At 55.7% G+C, this 6,549-nt stretch overlaps 1 long non-coding RNA gene across 1 annotated transcript; it reads right to left on the bottom strand.

The window, feature by feature from the left end:
* Positions 1–4,378: 4,378 nt before the first annotated feature.
* LOC123085584 (uncharacterized) lies at positions 4,379–4,772 on the bottom strand. The gene is made up of 2 exons (XR_006439831.1): positions 4,649–4,772; positions 4,379–4,552 (listed from the first exon to the last, which is right to left on the bottom strand). It is a non-coding gene; the product is annotated as an uncharacterized lncRNA (long non-coding RNA).
* Between the last annotated feature and the right edge of the window lie 1,777 nt (positions 4,773–6,549).

Here is a 6,549-nt window from a genome sequence, read left to right as displayed (position 1 = left end):
GCCGGCCGGCTTAGGCCCGCAAGTTATCTTAGTTTTTATTTTCAGATTAGGCAAGTTATCTTAGGCAAGTTATCTTAGGTTGATTCTTCTACAAGTTATCTAGGATATAAATATAGGTTGTAAGACTTTTTTTGAAGGCAAGCAATAAGAAGAATATTATCTCCTATTGCCCGGCTCCCCGAGGAGCCGGAACCCTAGCCGCCAACAGCCCTAGCCGCCGCCCTTCTCCTAGCCGCGACGGCGCCCGGCCGCCGGCGCGCCCGATCCTCGCCACGTCTCCCTCCATCCTTCCCTTACCACCTACGCCCTAGACCTGGCAGAGTACTTGATCCTACCAATTTGGTATCAGGTAACCGGGTTTCGACCATGTCTTCGCCAATTCCACCGCCACCACCACCGCTGCCCGCCAACTCCTCCACCACCGCCACCTCTGCGCCGGGCGTCATGGCCTCGCTCTCGGCGGGCACCACTGCGTCGCTCTCAGCGCCGGTCCTAACGGCACCCGGCACCACGCCGGGCCAAGGGCAGCCACAGGCCCCCGTCCAACACTCGCCGCCGCCATCCCCTCCCCGCATCCGCAACAGTTCACGCCGGAGGCCATGGCGGGCGTCCTCAACGACCTCGTCATCGCGGTTCAAGGGATCCGCCTCTACCTGGCAGGTCCGTACGGGCCACCCCCACCACTCCATCCAGCCATGGCCGCGGGTCAGCAGGCGCTTCCGTGGTACTCGGCACCGGGGGCCATCACCGGACTCCATCCAGCCATGGCCACGGGTCAGCAGGCGCTTCCGTGGTACTCGGCACCGGGGGCCGTCACCGGAGGCTACCCGGCGCTCCCCGCCCCAGCGGCCGCACCGCCGCCTTGGGCGCAGTGGCCGCCGCAGATCGCGCCGGCAGCCCCGTCACTTCTCGCCACCACGGGGCCGCAGTGGCCCACCTGGACCGTGCCGGCCGCGCCGTCCTCCGTCTCGCCCTACCTTCCAGCGGCCTCGGAGCAGGGTCCTCCACCGGCCCCGCCCAGCCCTAACCTGGGCACCGGCGCCTCGGAGCAGGGCCAGACCCAGCAGCTTCTTCCGGCGTCACCGCCGGCCCCCACGCCGCAGGCGCCGGTGCAGCTCCACCAGGCGCCGCCGCCATCGACAGTACCACCACCCGCGCCTAGGGCTACGGGTCGGCCCCTGCACCAGGTGCAGTTTCCACCGTCACCATCGCCGATCCCCGCTTGGGCGACCGACTCGTCTTCGGGGCCGGTCTACTCCACGGCGCCGGAACACCCGACGCCCTCCCTGCGGTTTGATCACCCCTCCAGCTCGGCGAACTACGCCCCGGCGCTTCCTGACCCAGCATACGCGCCGGCGGCAACTACGGCCGCCCCCGGGCACGGCGGCATACCAAGATGTCACGCAGACGAAGGCACGCATCGGTGTTGTCATCACCGGGCATGCGTAGATGGACGAAGATGAAGTTGACGAAGCGCCACACCAAGCTTGCCAGGCCCGGGGACACGTCGTGGACGAAGGCACGCGGCGGTGTTGCCAGCACCGGGCATGCAGAGACTGGGACCTGCACGAGCTGTACACCATGTCGAAGAAGTCGGAGTGGCTAGCAGAGAAGAACTCAACGACGATTGCGGCGTCCATTGGCGCGGGGCCGATGTCACCAACGGTGGTCGGAGTAGACGAAGTGGTCGGGATAGATGACGGTGACGTTGGCGACGGGCTGGTGCTGGACGAAGATGAAGGGAGGTGGATAGGCGGCGGCGTCGGCTACGGAGGTAGCGGCGGCGGCGGCCGAAGAAAACGGTGGCGGCGGCTAAGTTAGGAGCGCGGCAGCGGTGCTCGAAGTAGGCGAAGGATCCTGACAGTGTGACGAAGACCGGAGCGGATGGTGGCGTTCCCGCGCCAAGGAAGACGGCGCGGTGCATACCACGGGAGGTCGACGCGCGGTGACGGCGGAGTGGGCCGCGGGCCGCGACCCTACGGCTCGAAGGGGCGATGCGGGTGGCGGCTGGCAGGTCCGGGCGACGGCGGGAGGACCTCGGGGCGACGGCGGGGACCGTAGGCCGTGGAGCTGCGGCCCGAAGGGGCGATGCAACGGCGACGCACGAGTCGGTGCAGCCGCGGGGACGGCCTCGGGCGGCGGCGGAGACCGCGTGCCACGCTCGCTGCGGCCCCGATGGGGCGACGCAGCGGCAGCGCGAGGGTCGGTGCCACCACGGAGACGGCATGGAACAAACATACTTGAGGCGACGGTAGACCGCGGGCCGCGGCACTACGGCCCAAAGGGGCGACGCAGTGGCAGCACGTGGGTCGATGTAGCCGCGGCGAGAACCACTAGGCGGCGGCGCAGCGGCTCGTCGGGGCAACGCAGCGGCAGCCCGGTGCTCGATCGTGGAGGTGCGCATACTCAAGTAGATCTTCACAGGAACCGATGAAGGCGCGCGCCACCACTGATCAGGTCGGTCGCGCGACGCGGATGAAGGCACGTACAGTTGATCAGACCGGACATGCGATGAAGATGGAGTGGATCGTCAGGCAGGAGGACAGAATCGCGGTAGCGAAATGCACTTGGACGACGATGGCGCGCCGGCCGCGGGTGAAAAGCGAGCTGCTGATTGATTGATTCTGCACATGTACATGCATGCTGTAGGCATGCTAATGAGGTGTCACGTGAAGCTTCCTGATGCAGAACAATTCGATCTTTAGCTAGCTTGATGGCGGTAGTCCTGTTACACGGATGGCGGCCGTATAGACCACGAGCGTACAACTGCCCAAGTGGCCGCAGGACCAGCACATCATGTACTATCATGCGCTGCACGATCCAGTGGAGTCGATGCAGGTTTCCTGATTGGAACGAGGCGGCGAAGTACGGCCAAGAAAGACAGGCAGACCAACGTGCGGATACGCGGACGACGACCTTTACAGTCCGCCGCGGGTTGCGTGATGCCCGTCGTGTTGTTGAACAGGCTAACGGAGTCAACGCCAAAGTCAGAGTAGAGGCGTGCGAAGGTCGACGGTGGCGGTGGACGACGCAAACCGATTTTAAATCGGAAAACCAAAAAGTAAAGCGTCGATCAAGATGACCGGCGGGAGAGAGAAAACCCATAGCAAGGGATCTGAAAAAAGATTTTTTAGGGCAGCCGGTCGACACGACCGACAGACAAACCCTAGGTACGGGCGGCGCAGCCCCCGGCAGCGGTCATGGAGGCCGATCGTCCCGGGGACGGCGCGCAGGTGCGGAAGCATGGGCGACTAGGGTTTAGGATCAATGTAAGGTTAAGACCATGTTAGAAGGGATAAAGAGGATTGGTGGAATCGTTCGTTGTATTGCTTGAGCCTCTTGGGCATAGACTCCTCTTTTGTACTCTCAGGAGTATGTACTCCCACCTAGCTAATGGATGGATCCAAGCCCCACCGGTGAAAAAATATAATTAAATTATTAGGAAAATTCTGGTGCATGCGCAAACAACCTCCAACATTGTAGGTACCGGTGCATGCTACCACAATGGATAATCTCATTTAGTTGCGAAAGTGAGACACGATTTGAACTCTAGTAGTATATACTTACACATAGCTTATATGCCCATGTAAAAAAGTAGTGTATATACCTCTTTGACGACGTGGAGGTTTTCACTTTCTTGATCATGCCCATTGTAAGGGGTACATACTGATCATTTTTTTAAAGTATATACTACCTTTCGAAGGAATTCATATATAGTGCAATTTTTGAAGGAGTATATATTACCATTTTTTTTGCGGGCATATATTACCCTTCTCTCTAAGGAGTATATTCTTTCGAACATGTATATACTTGATTTTTGTTGTTGTTGTTGAAGGAGTACGGGCTTCCATATTTGCCGGGGTATATACCGATGAGAATATATACATGTAAAGGAGTATATCAAATACAACATTAAGAGGCAATATACCCATGCATCAGAACAAAAAAGCAGTATATTCATCCATCATAGAGGTGAGTTCGTAAAAAGTAAATAGAGTACATATACATCTGAAGGGGTACTTATACAACATTGATTTTCCAAAAAAAAATACAACATTGATCATCACCAAACATGACCCGATTAGCTAAGGAAGCTGCTAACTCTATATACGTACTAGCAATTACCATGCATACAGTATGGTACTCCGTGGATGTATCAGGCATCATCGATGCCTACGAATAGATTCATGTGTTCTTAAATCAAATCTGACATCATTTGCAATGCGGCGTGTGCTAGAATTGCTGACCCGCTCGCCGGCAGCGAGAACGGAGTATCAAAAACCAGTCCGAACCGTCGTCGTACTCGGCGTCGCCATGGCCGCATGTGGCCGGCTGCGGCGTCGCACTTGGCCGGCATCGTTGTCACACTGACGCTGCATGCACGTAGAAATTAGATCGGATTACATTGATACATTGGAGTGCAAAGATGGATGAATATACTGCTTTTTTGTTCTGATGCATGGCACTGATGTGTGCAGACGATCGGGAAGCTAGCAAGGCCCGTGCATGCATCCATCTTGGTCACCATGCCATGGATATATTGTACTGTTTCCTGCGATTAGTCAGTGAGATTCAATTACATCTAACGCATGGAGATTATGCAAAGAAGTGGACCTGTAAAAAGTGGTGCCTATGATTAGTTAGATACCTCAACGATCTGAGTCATCATTTTTGTTGCCGTCGCCCGCCGGTCAGGCGAAGGGCAGGCAGGAGGATCTCATCGTGGTCGTCGCATTGCCATCGACATCACCATGCGGTCGCCGTCGCCGTCGTCGTCGCCCATGCCGTCACCGTCTCCATGGCCGTCGATGGCGCTATGGTAAGCGACGGCGCGCGTGATGTCTGGAGGAGACATCGCCTGGCCGAGAGTTTTAACATGTACGCTAGCTAAACAAAGTGAGTTGCCAGAATCCCTATTAACATGGGCGAGCTAACAAATTTTCAAACAAATAGTATTGCCATGCAGATATTGTTCGGTTATTATCCTTTTAATTACTCCCTCCGTAAACTAATATAAGAGTGTTTAGATCACTAAAGTAGTGATCTAAACGCTCTTATATTAGTTTACAGAGGGAGTATATGCTAAGTGGATTTAAATGGCAAAACTCAGGACGTTGCGCAACGCATGGAAGCAAGAAGCCACAGCATGGCATGGGAGTACGTACTCTCAGGAGTACTAACCCATTTTTCTATATATATATATATATGTGTGTGTGTGTGATCATTTTGGAGTACAAGGCAAGGTAAAATAATATCCTACAATATCCTAGCTTTCCTAATAATCACGATACTCAATAGTAAGTGTTGTTTTGGGCCATTTTGGCGCTTCTCACTGAAAGCACTACTATACTATGAAAGGACAATGAAAATAGCGAACCTTGTTGGACTGAGATGTTGTTTCTTGCACCCATTGTTCTCGCTGCGTGTAGTCCTAACTTCCACCAATCCATCCTCGGCTTGTATAGATGATCTTGGGCAGTTGACGTGGCCACCTCTTCTCCATGTACAGATCCCTCAAAATATAAGCAAAATGATACAAAAGGTTTGCCAAAAAATCAAAGAGAGACTACATCTACATGTGAAGGAGTTGCTGGCTGCACACATCCAGCGCACTGCCGGAAACACACGGCGCAAATAACGCATCGCACGGGGCTGTAGGGCGCACGGCTAAGAGAGGGAGACGGCGAGCGTTGTCCTGCAGTTCATATGAAGACGGGGCAACAGGGAGCTGGAGCGCTCCTCGCGTTGTCTTCCGCAGGGCGCCGGCGTCCTGGCATGAGATCGACACGGCAGGCGCGAGCTAGAGCCGTGTTGGATATGCTCCGGGCGCCGGCAGGTTGGGCGAGCTCGAGGTCAAGAACACCGACTCCTCATCCTCACCGTCGACGCGGTACAAATTGTCTGGCCGACCCCGTAGGTGCCGGCGGCATGGCAGGCAGGATGCTAGAGGCAGTGGAGGGCAAGGCGATGTAGCGAGATGGCAGCTTGCTGACGACGACGTGGAGGCGAAGGACGGCTCGGGATGACAGGGGTCTGGCGACCTGGACGAGCGCGATCGTGATATTGACGGCCAGGGGAAGATCCATCAGCAGCGCCCCCCATGACCATATTTCAGACCTCTACCGAAAAACTGAATACAGGCAGAAATAACTACCGATGAGTAGATTTCAGAGAGCAGAGAAGAGGAGAGCAGCTCTCGAGGCCGAAGGCTCTTGTAGTGCCACCGCTGTCGCCGGCCTCCTCGAGGACCTCACGCCTTCCGCATAGCCCAGACGCAGGGGCTCGTCCAACTCCTACCCGCCCTTGGGGAACACCATGCATGCTTCTGTTAGCTGATCACCGGCACCTCTAGCTCGACGTCGCTGTCACCTCCGTCATACACCAGATGAGGAGTATTTAACCAAAAACTACCACATTTCATCGATCTGTTCCCACAAACTACCACTTTATGAATTTGCGCCGAAAACTATCACTTTTTTGCTAATCTGTGACTAAAAACTACAAAATCGATTTAATGACTGACTAGCAAAAATTAAACTTGATTATGAC

The sequence above is a fragment of the Triticum aestivum genome, chromosome 1B (genome assembly GCF_018294505.1).
Source record: "Triticum aestivum cultivar Chinese Spring chromosome 1B, IWGSC CS RefSeq v2.1, whole genome shotgun sequence".
Lineage (NCBI taxonomy): Eukaryota > Viridiplantae > Streptophyta > Magnoliopsida > Poales > Poaceae > Triticum > Triticum aestivum.
The sequence above is the reverse complement of the archived record's forward strand: the minus strand, read 5'-3'. Positions and strand labels throughout refer to the sequence as shown.